This window comes from Leptodactylus fuscus, chromosome 10 (genome assembly GCF_031893055.1).
Source record: "Leptodactylus fuscus isolate aLepFus1 chromosome 10, aLepFus1.hap2, whole genome shotgun sequence".
NCBI classification, from domain to species: Eukaryota; Metazoa; Chordata; class Amphibia; order Anura; family Leptodactylidae; genus Leptodactylus; species Leptodactylus fuscus.
The window spans coordinates 42,898,070-42,918,737 of record NC_134274.1 but is presented as its reverse complement, the minus strand read 5'-3'; the positions used below and the strand labels follow the sequence as shown (position 1 = coordinate 42,918,737).

Genomic DNA, 20,668 nt, shown 5'->3' with positions numbered 1-20,668 from the left:
CCTACTTTATAATGATGTGTACAGAATTGTGTCTACTGGCCATAATGTGAGTTTGTACACTATTCCTCTGAGCCGACTGCGCATGCCTAGAAGTTTGAAGCCAGCGCCGGAAGAAGACACAGGGAGAGGTTGATCCAGAAGAAGATAGAGGCGGCGTAATCGCGCACCGTAAAAAAACGCGGCGTACACGCGCCGTAAACGCGCCACATTGCGCGGCGCATTTACTCCATGTGAACGAGCCCTAAGACCAACAGAGTTCGTGATTTTTTTCACCACCTTGAGCTTCCCAATGCATTCGATGAGGAAGCATTCAATATCATTCGCCTTCACATAGGGGTTATACATAGACACAATGATTACAAGCTCTCTATATGAAGTAATAGAAAAGTGAGCTAGGGCTACAACGAAATTTTGACTGTGACTCCTGTTGAGTGAACAAAAATCACCAGGTCCCTCATGAAGTAAATGGCGATACGTTGCAACTTCTAGTGTGTTCTAAAAAAAGGAGGATAATATTTAAGGAAGCTGTGGTCGCAGCACTATCAGGTTCACAATGTGCGAACAAGGCGACCCAGCAATCTTTGGTCGCACGACAGGAATTGCAGCCAAAATCGTAACATAGTCCTAGCCTTAATCCATCTAACTCAGGCAGATCCCACTTAAGTTTCAGGTGTCCTTGAAATTTTTGGCACGCAAAACTATTCACCCGTACCTTCCTCTCCAAGACTCATGTAAGCACAGAACATCCTTCAGGTTCACTAGCAGAACCTTACATAGAAATATAAACACAATTTTCCAGGTGGAACTTCTACAATAATATTTCACCCATATTCCTCACTCTGATTTCATTACTGTAACTAATTCAGTCTTCATAGCCAATTTCCTTTCTAAAAAACAGCTCTTTGGCTGACCAAGCTCCTACCTGTGATCCTTCCCCTCATCAGGGTACATGCAGGGTACATTTTGGCTGGGTCAGAAGTCATTCCTGGCTGAACGTAATGAAATTTTTCCAGAATTTAACTGCATGATGTGCCCAAATTGTTCCAACAGAGACACAAATAGTGTGATGACACGAGCTGAGCAGAACATATTGAAAAATTATACTTCTTGAAAAATTGTGGTTTTCACTTTTCATCAGCTGCATTTCTAGAAAATATATTACTGCAACCCTCAAGAGGGAAAAATGTTCTGCAAATGACACGGCACCCAAAACTATTATAAAATATGCCGTCAAAAAGTCAAACAGTGCTCTTTCACTTCTGAGCCCCAAATGTGACCATAAAACTGTTTACAACCACAAATGAGTAGAGATGAGCGAACAGTAAAATGTTCGAGATTCAATATTCGTTTCGAGTAGCCCCTCAATATTCGACTACTCGAATTAAATATCGAACCCCATTATACTCTATGGGGAGAAAATGCTCGTTTCAGAGCTAGGCAACATTCGAACAAATTATACTTACCAAGTCCACGAGTGAGGGTCGGGCTTTATCCTCCGAGAAGTCTTCTCCTTGCAGCGTCCCCGCGGCATCTTCTGGCTCTGAATTCACTCTGCCAGGGATCGGGCCTGGGCAGAGCCGACTGCGCATGCCCGCACTACAAGCATTCGGCCAATCAATGCTGGTTCTGCATCGAACTTTTCCATTCAAATAGTGAGTGGTACTTGATCGAGTACGAGTATTTCGAATACCGTAGTATTCGATCGAATACCTACTAAATCGAATACTACTCGCTCATCTCTACAAATGAGGTATTGCAATATTCAGGAGAAATTGCATAACAAATTATGGGGTGTGTTCAATTGTGAAATTGAAAAATGTGCCCAAAAACATTTTTTGGGGCACATTTGCAGGTTACAGGCACAACACTAGGGGTTCTGCTGTCCGCACAAAGGGTTACCCACCACTTTTTAGCACTTAGGACCAGTGCAGGTTTGTTCTCCAGTGCTCCTCTGTAATGGTACAGTGATGCAACATTTTCCTGTTAATGTTTTGTGAGAGTCCTGACCTTCTTCCAGCTTCACCTCAGACACTGGTATATCCAGGTTCAGCTATCAGACCATCTCATATGGAATGAGTTCTCATCTCCATTGTATCATCTCAGCTCTCTGAGCTGTTGAGTTCTGCACCATTGACCAGTCTCCAATTTGCAAAGGCAGTTCTTTGAGCTTCCGAATAGCCATCAGGCCCATCCTCCAGGCAAACTGTTCTTACATCTCTTGTACTTGCCTCTTTGATGCACAGGTTGTGGCATGCAGGCTTCGTTCTCCTCATCAACTGGCATCATCCTCCTAAGGTTCATCTTGCATCCCTTTCAAACAAAGCATGAAGAGGGAAGTATTTGGTGGTCGAATGCACAGTAGCAAAAAAGGAAAAATAGTGAAAACTCAACTTTTATTGACTATTTGTCACCTAAAATATTTAAGATGTACGTGTCACTTCACACTATATACTTTTTTTCTTCACTGGAATCTAGAAAAATATGTATGGTGAGGACACTAGCAATACACAGACACAGCAAGTGCCACACTTTAACCTGTTACTGTGGATACACCTGGTATAATAAGGTGTACAGTATAGTGTCTTATAACAGTCCCTAAAGATGCAGGGGACTATAATTATTTGAATGTTGGACAATCCCCCAAGTTATTCTGATAGGATATCCACCCTATAACAAAACCCAATGGTTCAAAAGTATACCCAGTGGATATTATTATAAACTCCACTCTACACTTATAGGGGAATATATAGTCAGATCTGAGGTCCAATTCACACCTCCTATCAATAGTGATCCGACAGTTAAATGAGGGTGGCGGTAGGCACCTATAATTTAAAGTCACAGAGCGATAGGGTAAGGCAAATATAGGAGCATGAGTAATGCCTATACCTCAGGTAGCCCGCTACTGGCGTGGCAAACTGCTCTCTGTTGAAATAATAATGGACGGCTGTTATATGTGCACTATGTACACTCCACGGATGCGCTGCCGTGCATACAACAGATAGATGAGTGCCCAACGCCCCCTTGCTGTTTATTCCTTCTCAACGCGTTTCCCCCAGAATAAAACGCTACCCTGGGTTCATCAGGAGAATGTTCAGTCGATGTAATTGCTCCCCAAAAAACAAAGAAGTGCGGTTATAACCGCAATTCCCGACACCCTGATGGTGGGTGCCGGTACTCGCAATGTTAAGCCATCGGGCCGGCGCACATATGTGCATTATATGGAGGTATAGAACCCCTGCTGGCCAAGTTCTCAAGTTCAGCATCACTGTGGACCATTTTTAAATTCTAAGCAAGAATATAAGAATCAGTCCAGATTTTGTACAAAAGCAATTTTTTATTCAACAAAAGCCAATGGAGAAAAATATACCCTAGAATGGCTTGTGTACTCTCCCTCAAAAGGCCGCGTTTTTTGATTTGTTTGTAAACTCTTACCAAATATTGCATCTTCTGCAACAGCATTAACTTCTGAATAGAGATGAGCGAGTACTGTTCGGATCAGCCGATCCGAACAGCACGCTCCATAGAAATGAATGGATGCACCTGGTACTTCCGCTTTGACGGCGGCCGGCCGCTTAACCCCCCGCGTGCCGGCTACGTCCATTCATTTCTATGCGAGCGTGCTGTTCGGATCGGCTGATCCGAACAGTACTCGCTCATCTCTACTTCTGAAGGGTTTAAGGATTGGAAAAACCCTGCTATCATTCATACTCATGAAAATTCGGAAAATCATAGGAATGTTATGTTACCGTACTTAACAAGAGCAAAAGGGAAAACTTTAACTTCAAAGCTAGAGGAAGAAATAAGAAAAGAGCAGCAATACTGGCGTTACGTTATAGAAAGAGTTTTCGCTGTAATTCGCACTCTTGCAGAGCGAGGCTTACCATTTAGAGGAGACAATGAAAAGTTTGGAATTCCAAATAACGGCAATTACTTTGGTCTTCTAGAACTAGTAGAATTTATTTATTATCAGTGTCACATTTAAGGTATGTATGATGCCATGGGACTGGGGGTGGGGTGCTATCAGTGGGCAGGATAGCTTAGTGTAGTTTATCTAGGGAGACAGGGAGGGGGGTGTAACACAGTGAGAGACAAGGGGGAGCAGTGACAGGGAGGTAGCGTGACAGGTACACTGGAAGTTACATAGTAGGAAGCTACACAAGTAAAAAAAAATGCAGAACATACCACAGACACCTAGAAATCACTCAACGCACTGCACTTTTAACCCATAAATAACACTAACAGATCTTAAAAAAAAAAAAAAATCCCAGAAAACCCCTCTAAGAATAATGGATTTTTGATGCTGCTGGTGACATTATGACAATGAAGTGGACCAAACTGCGCTTCACAAGTGCGGCACAAATGATTTTTGTGAAAATGGTTCTGACATGGATCTGTGCGTGTTTTATACACATCTTCGGCTGACGCCAGTGATTTGTTCTGACACGGCCTCTCCGTATCATGTTTCATTTGCTATACTGCTAATGCTGCCTGCTATCCCTATATAGCCAGACATCATTTATTGCGATTTGCTCAGTCACGTTCTATTCCTTACTGTACTGCTGCTCCTATTGCCACAGCCACCATGTCAAACGTAACCTTTGGTCTAGTCCATCATGTTCCTTTTCCGCTAGTGGTGGCGCCACAGTATTGGAGAAAAAAAAAAAAAAACTATATTAAGTAGCTTTATTGCTTCTTCCAATACTAAAATCATGTTGGTGAGGGGCTCTGTTTTGAAGCGCCGCGCTCAGACACGTGTATACGTGTCTAAATGAGCGGCGCGCTTAAGCCGTGAGAAGGGGCCCTTAGATAGAATTCTACGAGGACACTCTGTTTTAAGTCATAGCCATTTTTCCTTTTTTTGTTTTTCATTTTTTATTCTCTGCCAACCCATGATGCATCTTGAGACTAAAATACTCAAACCCAAAACAAATCTTCAGAGGATTCCCCAGCTAGTCATTCTGTATAGGCAGATTTTATATCTGTTGTGATTGCAGGCAAAACTTGTCAATGAAGGAGCAGTGAGATCCTGGCGATGATGTACTTCAGGTTTGGGGGCTACTTACCGTATTTTTCGGACTATAAGACGCACTAGACTATTTAGAGGAGAAAAATAGGGGAAAAAAATTTTCAGGCAAAAAATGGTAAAATATTTAATGTGTGGGAGTTGTAGTTTTGGAACAGCTGCAAGGCCACATTGACAGGTGACCCTGCAGCTGTACGGGGATGTATAGGGCGTTTTTTTTTTGTGGGGCCAGGTGTACTTTTTAGTTATACCATTTTGGGAAATGTTTATTGCTTAGATCACCTTTTATTTAAATCAGAGGCAAAATGGTGAGAAAAAAAAATATTAGTAGACCGGGCATTTTCAGACACAGGGATAACTAATGTATATGTTTCACAGTAATGTTATACTTTTATATGTATTCTAGGGAAAGGAGGTGAACTTGTATTTATTTTATTTTTTATTATATTTTTTTAAGTGTTTTTTTTTTTTTTTACTATTTTATTATCCCCCGCTTAGGGGGCTTGAACCTGCAATCATTTGATTGCAAGTCCCATAGACGGCAATACAAGTGTATTGGCGTCTATGGGAGATTCTATACATTACTATCGCGGAGTGTCATAGACCAGCCGCGATAGTAATTAGAGATGAGCGAACACTAAAATGTTCGAGGTTCGAAATTCGATTCGAACAGCCGCTCACTGTTCGAGTGTTCGAATGGGTTTCGAACCCCATTATAGTCTATGGGGAACATAAACTCGTTAAGGGGGAAACCCAAATTCGTGTCTGGAGGGTCACCAAGTCCACTATGACACCCCAGGAAATGATACCAACACCCTGGAATGACACTGGGACAGCAGGGGAAGCATGTCTGGGGGCATAAAAGTCACTTTATTTCATGGAAATCCCTGTCAGTTTGCGATTTTCGCAAGCTAACTTTTCCCCATAGAAATGCATTGGCCAGTGCTGATTGGCCAGAGTACGGAACTCGACCAATCAGCGCTGGCTCTGCTGGAGGAGGCGGAGTCTAAGATAGCTCCACACCAGTCTCCATTCAGGTCCGACCTTAGACTCCGCCTCCTCCGGCAGAGCCAGCGCTGATTGGCCGAAGGCTGGCCAATGCATTCCTATGCGAATGCAGACTTAGCAGTGCTGAGTCAGTTTTGCTCAACTACACATCTGATGCACACTCGGCACTGCTACATCAGATGTAGCAATCTGATGTAGCAGAGCCGAGGGTGCACTAGAACCCCTGTGCAAACTCAGTTCACGCTAATAGAATGCATTGGCCAGCGCTGATTGGCCAATGCATTCTATTAGCCCGATGAAGTAGAGCTGAATGTGTGTGCTAAGCACACACATTCAGCACTGCTTCATCAAGCCAATACAATGCATTAGCCAGTGCTGATTGGCCAGAGTACGGAATTCGGCCAATCAGCGCTGGCTCTGCCGGAGGAGGCGGAGTCTAAGGTCGGACCTGAATGGAGACTGGTGTGGAGCGATCTTAGACTCCGCCTCCTCCAGCAAAGCCAGCGCTGATTGGCCGAATTCCGTACTCTGGCCAATCAGCACTGGCTAATGCATTGTATTGGCTTGATGAAGCAGTGCTGAATGTGTGTGCTTAGCACACACATTCAGCTCTACTTCATCGGGCTAATAGAATGCATTGGCCAGCGCTGATTGGCCGAATTCCGTACTCTGGCCAATCAGCACTGGCTAATGCATTGTATTGGCTTGATGAAGCAGTGCTGAATGTGTGTGCTTAGCACACACATTCAGCTCTACTTCATCGGGCTAATAGAATGCATTGGCCAATCAGCGCTGGCCAATGCATTCTATTAGCGTGAACTGAGTTTGCACAGGGGTTCTAGTGCACCCTCGGCTCTGCTACATCAGATTGCTACATCTGATGTAGCAGTGCCGAGTGTGCATCAGATGTGTAGTTGAGCAAAACTGACTCAGCACTGCTAAGTCTGCATTCGCATAGGAATGCATTGGCCAGCCTTCGGCCAATCAGCGCTGGCTCTGCCGGAGGAGGCGGAGTCTAAGGTCGGACCTGAATGGAGACTGGTGTGGAGCGATCTTAGACTCCGCCTCCTCCAGCAGAGCCAGCGCTGATTGGCCGAATTCCGTACTCTGGCCAATCAGCACTGGCTAATGCATTGTATTGGCTTGATGAAGCAGAGCTGAATGTGTGTGCTTAGCACACACATTCAGCTCTACTTCATCAGGCTAATAGAATACATTGGCCAATCAGCGCTGGCCAATGCATTCTATTAGCTTGATGAAGCAGAGTGTGCACAAGGGTTCAAGCGCACCCTCGGCTCTGATGTAGCAGAGCTGAGGGTGCACAAGGGTTCAAGTGCACCCTCGGCTCTCCTACATCAGAGCCGAGGGTGCGCTTGAACCCTTGTGCAGCCTCGGCTCTGCTACATCAGAGCCGAGGGTGCGCTTGAACCCTTGTGCACACTCTGCTTCATCAAGCTAATAGAATGCATTGGCCAGCACTGATTGGCCAGAGTACGGAATTCGGCCAATCAGCGCTGGCCAATGCATCCCTATGGGAAAAAGTTTATCTCACAAAAATCACAATTACACACCCGATAGAGCCCCAAAAAGTTATTTTTAATAACATTCCCCCCTAAATAAAGGTTATCCCTAGCTATCCCTGCCTGTACAGCTATCCCTGTCTCATAGTCACAAAGTTCACATTCTCATATGACCCGGATTTGAAATCCACTATTCGTCTAAAATGGAGGTCACCTGATTTCGGCAGCCAATGACTTTTTCCAATTTTTTTCAATGCCCCCAGTGTCGTAGTTCCTGTCCCACCTCCCCTGCGCTGTTATTGGTGCAAAAAAGGCGCCAGGGAAGGTGGGAGGGGAATCGAATTTTGGCGCACTTTACCACGTGGTGTTCGATTCGATTCGAACATGGCGAACACCCTGATATCCGATCGAACATGTGTTCGATAGAACACTGTTCGCTCATCTCTAATAGTAATATATATCTATGACAGGCCTGGGAGCCTTCATTAGGCTCCTGGCTGTCATTGGAACAGGTCGGCTCCTGCGGCCTCGCCGTGCAGGAGCCGGCCTGCATCACTAAAGGTATGGGGCCAGTGGGGACCGGCCCCGGGGCTAACTTTAAACTGCCGGGACCTGCGGAGGAGGAGCGGATTTGCAGCATGGCCGCGCTACTGCCACCGCTGGTTTTCTTCACCGGCAGGAGCGTGGCAATCTGCAGGCCCCGGCAGCTAAGACAGTCCCCGGCATCTGCTGTAATAGACCGGCGGATGCCGGGGAGTGTTTTAGCTGCCGGGGCCTGCAGTATTGTCACTCTCCTGCCGCAGAAGAAAACCAGCGGTGGCAGTAGCGCGGCCATGCTGTAAATCCGCTCCTCCACCCACATTCGGACTATAAGACGCACCCTCATTTTCCTCCGAAATTTTTGGGGAAAAAAGTGCGTCTTATAGTCCGAAAAATACGGTATACTAAGGGAGATGAGGAAATGTCGATTTTAAACAATCATCTTTTTTAATACGATCTGTAAAAATACAAACATTTATACTCACCTTTCCTAGGTGTCTGGCTACCCAGCATCATAATCTTGCCTGTAACTGACATCACACGTTCCAGACGTCACTGCTGAAACCTGTGACAGCTGACGCCCAATCAGGGGCCTCAACGGTGACATACAGGAGGCATGACATCAGCTGCAGACCTGAAGAGGAAACCAACGGAGACAGTGGAGCAATGAGGAAATGCCCAGGAGAATGTTCGTTATTTTGCATCACCTCCTCTGGGTCTCCGATTATTAGATCTGGGGTCTGCAGAGATGCTCCTCCCGCCATATTTAAATACCCGACATCCGTTGTACTATAACACGGGATAAACACTGCAACTTTTGCCATTTTTTCCCTAGTATCTACTTAGACCAAAAAATGGTGCAACCTGATATTAGCTACAGGTCCAGTGGCGTAACTACCGCCATAGCAGCAGAGGCAGCTGCCACAGGGCCCGGAACATTAGCATACCTCCCAACTTTTGAAGAACTGAAAGAGGGACAAAATGTGCGGCAAATTTAGCCCTGCCCACTTTTGTGTTGACTCCGCCCACTCATTAATTTTTCATGTGCCTGCACACAGTATAATCCTCCTACAGTCACCCGTAAATTATATGTCCCCAATCTATCTCTCCCCCAGTTTCATATTCACCCTTCATCTGCCCCCAGTTTCATGTCCCCTCTCCATCTCTGCCCCCAGTTTCATGTCCCCTCCATCTCTGCCCCCAGATTCTTGTCCCCCACCTCTGTCCCCAGTTTCATGTCCCTCCATCTCTGCCCCCAGATTCATGTCCCTCATCTCTGCCCTCAGTTTCCTGTCCCCCCATCTTTGCCTCCAGTTTCTTATCCCCCCCATCTCTGCCTCCAGATTCATGTCCCCTCCATCTCTGCCCCAGATTCATGTCCCCTCCATCTCTGCCCCCAGATTCATGTCCCCCATCTCTGCCCCCAGATTCATGTCCCTCATCTCTGCCCTCAGTTTCCTGTCCCCCATCTCTGCCTCCAGTTTCTTGTCCCCCCCATCTCTGCCTCCAGATTCATGTCCCCTCCATCTCTGCCCCCAGATTCATGTCCCCCCATCTCTGCCCCCAGATTCATGTCCCCACATCTCTGCCCCCAGATTCATGTCCCCCTATCTCTGCCCCCAGATTTATGTCCTCTCCATCTCTGCCCCCAGATTCATGTCCCCCCATCTCTGCCCCCAGATTCATGTCCCCTCCATCTCTGCCTCCAGATTCATGTCCCCCCATCTCTGCCCCCAGATTCATGCCCCCTTCATCTCAGCCCCCAGATTCATGTCTCCACATCTCTGCCCCCAGATTCATGTCCCCACATCTCTGCCCCCAGTGTCATGCCGTCCTCTCCTTCATCTGCCCCCAGTTTCACGTTCCACCTTAGTGTACTCATTACACTTACCTTCTCCTTCGCTCCCTCACCACTCTCTGCGCGCCTCTCTCTCTCTCTCGCTGACACAGTTGTTGACGCGATGTGACTTCATCACATCGCGTCTACACAGTCAGTAGGCATGTGCAGCGCCGAAGCAAGGAGCTGACCTGTGTCAGCTCCTTGCTTTAGCCGCATATGTGTTCAACTCAGATCTGCGTCCTCTGGGATAACTGCGATAAGAGCGGGGAAGAGTGGGGAAAGCTTGTAGGACCTGTAGGACCTTGTGTGACGTCATCCGTCACATGACTAAGTGGGCGTGTCTATAGCCCATGCAGTCCTGGGAGAGAAGGAGAAATGTGCTGCTAGGTACTGAAGGGGAGGGGGAAGGGAGATGCAGGATGGAGAGTGTCTGTCTGTGTGTAAATGTGTGTGAGTGATATCTGTGTATTAAGAGGAGAGGTCTGTGTACTGAGATCTGTGTATTAGGAGGAGAGGTCTGTGTACTGAGATCTGTGTATTAGGAGGAGGGAGAGGACAGTGTCAGTAGCTGGATCAGTACTCTACACATTGTTTGTATTCAGACTTGCCTGCAACTGCTGTTACTAATGACTGTCTAATAGTAGTCAGGAGGCGCTCTGTGTATTGTATTGTACTGAAGGGGAGGGGGGATGTGAGATGCAGAATGGAGAGTGTGTGTCTGTGTGTGAGTGTGTATGTATGTGTGGTGAGGAGCAACAGTAACCTAGGGGTAGAGATGGAGGGGAGGACATGAAAATGGGGGTAGAGATGAGGGGTGCATGAAACTGGGAGCAGATGGAGGGAGGGCATGAAATGTCACACGACATCCCTGCATTATTAAAGATGGCCAACACCACCAAAGACTGCAGCGGAGCCGGAGACAGGTAAGTAACTTTTTTTTTTTTATGTCTGTATCTCCCCTCGGTCTCCGATTATTATACTCTGGGGTCTGAAAATACCCCAGAGTATAATAATTGTTTGTGGGTGTATAATACTGTGCGCAGGGGCCACAATGGGGTATAATACTGTGTGCAGGGGCTACTATGGGACATAATAGAGCGTTCAGGAATGCGGCGTTGGGGGGGGGTCAGTCGGTCAGGCTCTTCGGTGTCGGTCAGGAAAGGGGGGGCCCCATGTCAAAAGTTCACCACGGGGCCCTGCCATTCCTAGTTACGCCACTGTACAGGTCAATAGGTGATTATGGCATCCACTACAAATAGTGGGGATAACCTGGTGAGGTGTGGATTGCAGTTCTGACTGTTGTGGATGTCATTGGGCTTTTCAGACATGGTGACACGTCCTCTTTAAGCTATGTTTACAGCACTGAAACTGCTTCAAAATAGGTCACATTGCTTCTTATATCCGAGGACATGGGAACTTAATTCCACTTGTGAGAAAACTTATGCCATAGTTTGCCATGGTGAAATTTCTCATTCAGAAGCTATGGTAGGCACAATAAGCAGAATCGCACAGATCTAATCACACCAACATTAAAGTAAAAAAGCTCTGTATGACTATAGGGATTACGTCATGTTCATGTGCACTCCAGGTCTGCACTGACAACGACTCCTACAGCACATACACCCATGGTAGTAATGGGGCCATGCATACTTCCATTTTTTCAAGTGGACCTTGTGCCCACATTTTTGCACTATTCTAGTATATTTTGAGAACCAGAATAGTCCATTTCATTGTGCAGTCCAAATTTTCTCAAGTTTTTGATTCAAAGACCATTTTATTAAGTGATGTTCACACATAGGAATTTGTAGAGGAATTTAAGGCAAACTTCCAGCTCAAATTCTTCAGATACCGGTCCTGTGGAACTTGCAGCCAAAAGTTGAAGCCTTGTCTCCACTTTCTGCTGCAGGTTTGTACGCTGACTAGCCTCAGATACAATGGAGCTAAGGAATCCAGAGCCTTGCGCCATAGGTTCTACCGCTGAATCATCTATGGCGAGATCGATCAGAATGCTTCTTTTTTCAGCATGTTGAAAAGATCCATTTGTTACTGCCATTGACAATGGGAGGCAGGTTCCATATGGAAATTGGAGTTGTCTTTGAGCTGTAATCTGCCTCAAAATCAACACTAAATTCCTCCATGTGAACATACTGTAAACTGGAATTTCAGTAATAATGCTTTAACCCCTTCCCGACATCCTACTAATATTACAAATGTGAAAAATGTTTGGACGTTTGTGTGTTTGTTACTCGATCACGCAAAAACGGCTGATTTGGATTAAATTTGGCAGATAGATAGTTTGTAACCTCAATTAACACATATGCTACATTTTATCTCGCTAAATGACATGACTTCATGACTGTTATGAATTTAAGTTCATATACTATATTAAACTGCTCTTGCCAGCAGCAGTATCAGCTAATTGGAGTTTGCTGATAAAGCCAGGTCTGTTATTTCTCTATGTAAACACACAGCTAACACTGAGTCCATTATGTACAAGCATTTGCATATTATCTGATCTACTCCAGGAAGATACTGACAAACCCTTGACAACACCACGCTCATTATATAGCATCCCAGAGAACTGCTGAGATGCCAGAACAATCACGGACATGTGCTCGAGGAATGAGTTCAGTGGCAGGCCAGTTTGACAGCTGCTGAAATGCCAGAGCAGGCGGATCATCAACGCCAACAACACGCTTATTATATGGCATCCCAGCCAGCTGCTGAGATGCTAGAACAGTCACAGATACAGTGTGAGTAACAAGTTCAGCAGCAGAACAGCTTGAGAGCTGCCAAAATGCTGTAGCAGGCGAACCATCGACGGCAGCAATTTGCTGAATATAGATGGATCATCGACACCAGATGAAGATGAAGTCGCAGGCAGAGGCTAATCCTCTATAATAGTATATTTCGAGTATTTGTTGGGTATTTGAATATGACGAACGTTCAGGAGATGAGCAGCCACCATAGCTGCTGTGTCTCTGCTGTATTATACAGCAGAGACCCAGTGCTAATACCTGCAATTAGTGCTCACAGAGATTGCAGGTATTAAAGCCCCACGGCACCTCATTCAAAGTTTACCAAGGCACCATTTGTTTGGTGGCCACTGCCATTTTGGGGAGGATTGATGGTCCCTGGAACAATATGGGGCTGGCGATTCATTGCCATAACAGCAGGAAGCCTGTTGAAAGCTCCTAAGCTTGTCTAACATTATGTTCCATTACAGGCTTCTATATGCAGCCTGTATAGAGCTGCCAGCAATTTGCAATGCATTGCATTAGTGTTCAATAATACAGTGAAATAAATACAGCAAAAAAAAAAAAATATATAGAATCACTATAAATATATATTCAAACCATCTCCCTTTCCCTAGAAAACATAAGAGTAAAAAACAAGTAAAACACATACACATTAGGTATTCCAGTGTTCGAAAACACACAGTCTACAATCATTTTTTCCCATACCGTGAACACTGTAGTGGGAAAAAACACAAAAACTAGGCCATCGTTTTTTAAAAATCTTAATAAAAAGCGATCAAAGCAATAGATATTCCACAAAATAGTATAACTAATGTTTACATCTGGCCCTGCAAAAAAAGCACTTTATGCATGACACTGAAATGTAAAAAAGTTACAGGTGTCAGAATATGGTGCCTTTAAAAAAATTTTTTGCAAAGTTTAGAATTTTTTTTTTGAAGTGGTTAAAATGTAAATAAAACTATATAGTAAACGATATAGTAAATGTAGCACCCTCAGAATCGTTACAACCCATAGAATACAAGGTGGTATGTCATTTTGGCTGCACAGTGAATACCATAAAACAAAGCCCATAAAGAAGTTTTAGAACCCATTTTTTCTCCAATTCCACCAATTTCTGAATTTCCCAGTACATTGTATGGAATATTAAATGGTACCATACAAAGTACAATTTGTCCCACAAACATTAAAGGGATTATACCATTAAAAACTTTTTTTTCTAGTTCTCACGTCAGAAAGGCTATTCTTCTCCTACCTTTAGATGTCTTCTTCGCCCCGCCATTCGGTTAAAAATCTGTTTTTCGTCGGTATGCAAATGAGTTCACTCAAACAGCACTGGGGGCATCCCCAATGCTCCGAGAGAACTCTCTCCAGCGACGCCTCCATCTTCTTCAGGAACAGGGTCTTCACGCGTCTTCTTCCGGGGGTTGGCATCAAACTTCTAGGCCTCGGGCCTAGGGCAAAGACGGCACATGCACATTATTGTAAGTGGCCATTTTCTTGTGGCCGGCGGGCATGCGCAGTCGGCTTTGCCCTAGGCCTAGAAGTTTGAAGCCGACCCCCGGAAGAAGACGCGTGAAGACCCGTTCCTGAAGAAGATGGAGATTTCTCTTGCAGCATTATGGCTGCCTCCAGTGCTGTAAGAGAACTCATTTTCATACCGTCGAAAAACGGGATTTTAACCGAACGGCGGTGCGGAGAAGACATCTAAAGGTAGGAGAAAAATAGCCTTTCTTAAGGCTATTCCTACGTTATAGACAGAAAAAATTGAGTTTAAATGGTAGGATCCCTTTAAACCCTCATATGGCTCTTTGAATGGAAAAATAAAACGTTATAGGGTTTGAAGGCCTGGATGTCAAAAATTAAAATCGAAAAATACCTGCGACGGGAAGGGGTTAAGATCATCTTTGAATGGACTTGTTCAATTACACTACACACAATAGACTTCAAAATAAGGCAGAAAAACCTGTAGGAAGATCCCAACAATGCGGATTATATGGAGCTGCCGCTGACGAATGGCCAGGCCAGGCTCTTTCTAGGTTAGCTAAACTTTATAGCAATATACTAAAGGTTGCAACAACTTGTAAGTGGTTCATTGGTCAATCACATGGCAGATGTGAGGCTGCAAGGAAGCCGGGCAGTAACGCATGAATGCTATTTATTGCAGGCAACCCTTATTTTAACAAGACTGTGGGGACAGCAGTAAATAATCATTTGCTAGAAAAGCATGCGGGTGAAAAAGAGTGACAGAAAGAAATGACTTGTAGTGAACACTTGGGGCTGCTCTGAGACAAAGCTAACAGAGGGGTCGTTGTTCCTAAGGATCCCTGGAGAAGGGAAGGAAGAGGGGAGGAGGTGGTTGGTGGTGCTGCTGCTTCTATGGAGGAGGGGGAGCAGGATGGGTGTGGAGAAGTAGTAGCTGATGGCTTTGGGGAGGAGAGGGAGACATGAGGGGACACAGAGGGTGGTGAGAGGGGTGGGGGATCCTTACCAAGCTCCTCCTGAGGATGATGCACTTCAGCCTCCATTCAGGACCCACTCACCAACTTCTCACTCAGCTTCTAACTTCAGACATTGAGGGGATGTTACAAAGAATCAGTTAGAAGGAAGACTGCAAAGTGCCTGCTGTGCTACTGCTTAGCCTGCATAAGAAGCCTTGAAGGGCAGGAATACATCTGAGAGCTACACTCCAAGGAAGGAACAAGCTGCAGAGATGCCTGCCCTGCTGCTGCTGACTAAACACCCCCGGGCTCACCGTCACCCGGCTTGGATCTTACGTTCACACTAGCCTGCGGTACCGTCTGCGAAAAAAGCAGTGGAAGGAAGCCGGCCTCTTCATAGTAAGTACACGTTTTACTTTTAGGAGGGTGCAGGAAGGGGGCGATCCGGCATGGCAGAACTTTAGATTCTTCCTCCTGTGCTGGAAGTCCATCGATATTTGGAATCTTATCGAAAACCGGTGATTGAAGAAGGTTGTGCCAAGTTAGAGAACATCAGAACACTCTAATATTATATATTATACATATATATCGCTCGTAAAGAACCAAATATTACATATCATCTGCTATACCTGCCTCCTGGTAACTCACAGCCAATTGCCATCTCATACAAGGACTATCATTTTTGTGTCTGATACAAAACGTTACTGAAAATAAGTAGCAAGTAATATTTTACACATTTGTTAAATATTGCGGTTGTTTTCTGTGTATTTATGGCATCTATTCCGCTATTAAGGGCCAAATATTTTTACGTTTTTTTGTTAGTTGTTTTATTTTTAGTAGCCGCCACGTGTTTGGCTATATGATGTGGCGTGAACAGTAATGAATTGTGATACACATTGACTGTATTGGTTGTGGATTTCAGCAGCAGATATACACATTACAGTTAATAATACTCCTTACAGTACACTGCCAATCTGAATTCATTGCAGGAGGATAAAAAGCGCAGACGTGATCTCAATGGACAGATTTACTATGTGTGACTGCTAGTTTGACAGCGTCTCATAAAATGCTTATATTTGGCATCTTGCGATAACGCCAGCCTGGTTCATGTGATCTGTTACTGGCAGCAGCCATTCACACTTCAGCGAACAGGGAAATCTGAAACTGATGTGAGACTAGGGACCTTCTGTGTGACTGGAAGTCTGTCTCATATGTCTGAATGTGCATGGTGCCCTGCAGACCCCAAGACGGTATGGGCAACCATCATCTCTAAATAGAACTTGTGCAAAAACTTATAACCAGATCTAAAGTGCCCTAAAACCTTTTATTTGCATTTGGAAAGGCGAATTTAAAAAAAAAAATTCTGTTTGAGCTTGGACGAAAGTTACAGTATGTTCCTTTAGGGAGGAATGACAGATGTCACCAGGTGTTGAAGCTGCCTCCAGTCTTGGTAAAATGACATTAGATAGTGTCTCATATATTTTATTGACAATATTTTGCGTGAATTGGGAAATTATGAGACGTAGTTTGCTATACCCAGCTTTCTCAGACCCCTGAATGGCTGGGTGAGTAGTAGGAAATATAGAAGCTGATGATCATATCAACCCTGTAACTAAGCAACTTAGAATGTTGGAGGTATAATGGCAGCATTATTGCAAACCCTTCCAAAAATAGGTATAACTAATGTTGGCCAAACCTGGACCTGGACCATATAATGTTTATGGGGGACTCCCGACTCTTCGTGGATGGCAGATGTCAGGGAAGATAAGTTGCATTTCAATTGCTTGATCCTTATGTACTTGGAGAGGTTAGCTACGCCAGAGGTATTCATGCATATGAGGTTGTCAATGAACAAAAAAAATGCCTGCAGGGAATTGACAACTTCAACGAAATTTTTGCTTTTTAAGAATTGACTGTCCTGTCAACGTCTGCCAGAAGGAAGTCACTGTTCTCCAGTGTATCTGTTTCATTGTGTCTTACTACTTCATTATTTAAAGGGCTTCATCTATTATCCACAATGTCAATTAAACATCACATATTTGAAGCACTTGGGGTAGGGGATGAGACTCAGATATCTGAAGACATAATTGACTCCTCGCAGTGGCGATGCTTGGAGTACAGATCTGTACCACAGAGCAGTCTGGGCTTGAATGGAGCTCAGGAGATGTTTGCTAAGCATTAAAGCCCTGCGCTTACAATTCACATTCACTTAGAACATGCCAAAAGCAAAAGAGACTTCAAAGCCCAAGGCAATCAAAAGTGCAAGGCTTTCTGTTTCCTTTGTGAGTATATCCATGTGTCTGGAAGATTCACATACAGCAATACAGCAGAAGCTCATCTAGCAAAACCCAAAACTGCTGTTTATAACCACAGGAAACATGTACTATCTCCCAGCATGTGTTCAATGGCTTCACCGCTCTGAAATATAAGGCAATGAAAAGGGAGAGCCCCCGAGGTATCACAAAAACTACGAGAGGATAAATATTTTCTGTCACTGTATAGAAGAAATAACTGTTTTGTAAACAATATATTGTATAAGTGTCTCCGCATGTTACTATATACAGCCTGCAGCTACATGGATCTTATATAGATACTGTAGCCCTTATAGGATGGTAACATATAAGCAACAGTACTCTTCAGTGGTGTACAGAGGAGCCTCTGTATACCCGATGGATGACTCAAGTTATGTCATGAAAAGATTTTATTATGTCTTTTCAGTGCTGAGATGATGCATGCCCTAGGAGGGGTAAGAATTCAGAGGGTTAAAATAATAAGGCTATCTTGTGTCCAAGCGAAAATTCTCAACAAATCTAAATTCTGTATTTTGCAAAATCTATACTTGCACCATGCACATAGCCCATAATGGTCATGATCAATGGAACGGCCTGCACATGGATGGCATCCATATGCAGTCTGTCTTCTTTCCATAGACCCGGAGAAGAATAGGACCTGCTCCGTTTTTGCGTGCAAAAAATACAGCCAAGCACATGGGGCTAGTGAAATTAATGTGATTCGTTATTACTAGTGATGAGCGAGTAGTATTCGATCGAATACCTCACCGGCATAGGAATGTGTGTAATCGGCCGAAAACCAAGGGGTTAAACGCATTGAATATTTGAAGCGTTTAACCACTTACACGCATTCCTATGCCAGCAAGGTATTCGATCAAATACTACTCACTCATCACTAGTTATTACAGATCTAAGACAATGGATCGCACACGGAGCAAACGTGGTCGTTCACATGGGGTCATACTATTAAAAATAAAAGGAGCTGTCGGGTAAAATTTCAGATTTGTTCACCCCTGTTCACTTCACCAACCAATGTTCAGCTTTGCTGGGACTCCATGGAGTAGCAAACACATGGCATCATGAACATGGGCGAATATGTCTACAATTTTGTTTCATCTTTTCTTTTGCACAGTGGTTCAATTGTGATCCTGACAATAGGCAAACTCTTTGGGATAAGAAATTGTAGTAATAAGTCCCTTGTCCCCCTTTAGGTTTCCCATATGAACTTGTAAATGCCCAATGGACCTTCTATATTACTGATCAGTTGTGCTTTACGGGCTTGAAATGCGCTGGCTGTATGTAAAAGGACCCTGGGGATATGTTCACAAATAGGGATTGGCTGCGCATTTGGGAGCGCATTCCACCCCCAAATCTGTAGCAGATTCCGCGCAGAATCTGTCTCCCATTGTTTTCAATGGGAGGCAGAGATCACAGCAACATGCTGAAAAAATAAGGAACCTGCTTGATCTTGCCACGGAATCCACGACTGATTCAGCAGCGATTCCAATGCTCGGAGCTCCCTGCTCACTAGACCCATGTATCTGGGCCTAATGAGCAGCAGAAATCTGTGACGGAACGCCGATTACCATGCATCTGTATCCTGTTGTGCCGGCGATTTTCTTATAGGTATAATGGAAGCAGAGAGCTCTGCAGGAAAACCTACGATGTGTTTCTGTCGTAGTTTTTCCCATAGCGCTTTTTGCGGTGGCCCACTACATGGAGCTTTAGCGTAAAGGAGGTATTCCAAGCCGATCATCATTACAACAGTGAGTGACATAAGTGTATTAAAGGATTAGGATGTTTACTGATTTAGATAACTTTGATCAAGACAACCTGATACAACCTAAACTGATGGGTTAGGCCCAGTTCACATCTACGCATGGGTTTCCATTAGAGGAGTCTGCTTGGGGACCCTCCGAGCGGAAACCTAATCCTCATTAAAAAAGCGGTTACCTAAGGAAATCCATGGACCCCATAGACTATAAAGGGGTCTGTGTGAATTCTGCTTGGTTTCTGCGGAGAGAAAAGGGCTGCTTGCTATGGTTGAGCGAACGGGATGGCGATCGAGCAAATTTCACGATAGTGATCGGGATTGGGATCAGCTGCAAAATGATCGGTAATCGGATTTTGAACTTTTAAGATCAGCTCAACCCTAAAGGTGACTTTTCCCATACAGAAGCATTGACTAGGGTTGAGCGATCGGGATCAGGATCGGCTGGAAAATGATCGGAAATCGAATTTTAAAATTGATCCTGAAATCTCAAGATTGGCTCAAACCTAATGCTTGCAGGACTAATACTGCTCCATATTGTGTACCTTGGTAATACAGCATCTGTAGACTGTACCCCTGTTTGTTGGTGAGGGCACAGATGTATTTTTTTCGCACAAATTTATATTAAAACACATGACAAAAATAAATGTAGCATTGTTAAATGACAGGTACAGCATTCTCCCCACAGAAGCTTGGTTTGTTCCTCCTATAACCTCTTTCAGCATATAAAGGGTTACGTAGATTTCCAGAAGTATAACACTTTCACTAAAATTTAGCATTCCTTCCATGTAGGCATTGACTCTTCTGGCAGTGTAACACATAGGTGCGATATTACACTTTGCCATGTGTGCTAATATTCATTATCACTTTCCTGCTAGGCTGCGATTATTGCGTTCACATCATTAGGAAGGTTGGAGGGTAAATGTAAATTAGAAAGGCATTTGCATGTGACAAATGAAGTGGAAATGAGTTTTACAGTATGTCTAGTATAGGTTTGCTACTCTTACCCCATTTGGCTGTGATCATTATAACTAGTAGTTTGCATTAATATAGGGATAGGACTTAACCATACAGAGTTATGGTGTTGTATGTAGAAATCTGGACAGCAGACTTGTAAATCCCGTATACACACATATGTATGTTTCAGATGGATGTGCAGACTAATCCACTTACAGGCAGCTCCAGCACAGGTTTATCTCCTATGACAGTGATGGCGAACCTTTTAGAGACCAAGTGCCCAAACGTCAACCCAAAACCCACTAATTAATCACAAAGTGCCAACACAGCAATTTAACCTTAATACTGTGCAGATCCACAATTGCACTCAATGACAGATCTGCAATATATGGTCATACGAATGGGGCTTTATAGAGCTTTCTGCTCCACTGGGACCCCCACATAGTCCTTCACAGTGACCCCTACACAGTACCTTCAGCTCCACAGTGGCCCCCACACAGTATAATCTGCTCCACAGTGGC

The 20,668-nt window shown here is 44.4% G+C and overlaps 1 protein-coding gene across 1 annotated transcript in view; it reads left to right on the top strand.

Moving 5' to 3' along the window:
- Positions 1–15,229: 15,229 nt before the first annotated feature.
- CHST3 (carbohydrate sulfotransferase 3) overlaps positions 15,230–20,668 on the top strand; it is an 84,638-nt gene continuing 79,199 nt past the window's right edge. Inside the window, exon 1 of the mRNA XM_075257846.1 lies at positions 15,230–15,527. The gene's annotated coding sequence lies outside the window, so the exon portion shown is untranslated. The remainder of the gene's footprint in view (positions 15,528–20,668) is intronic.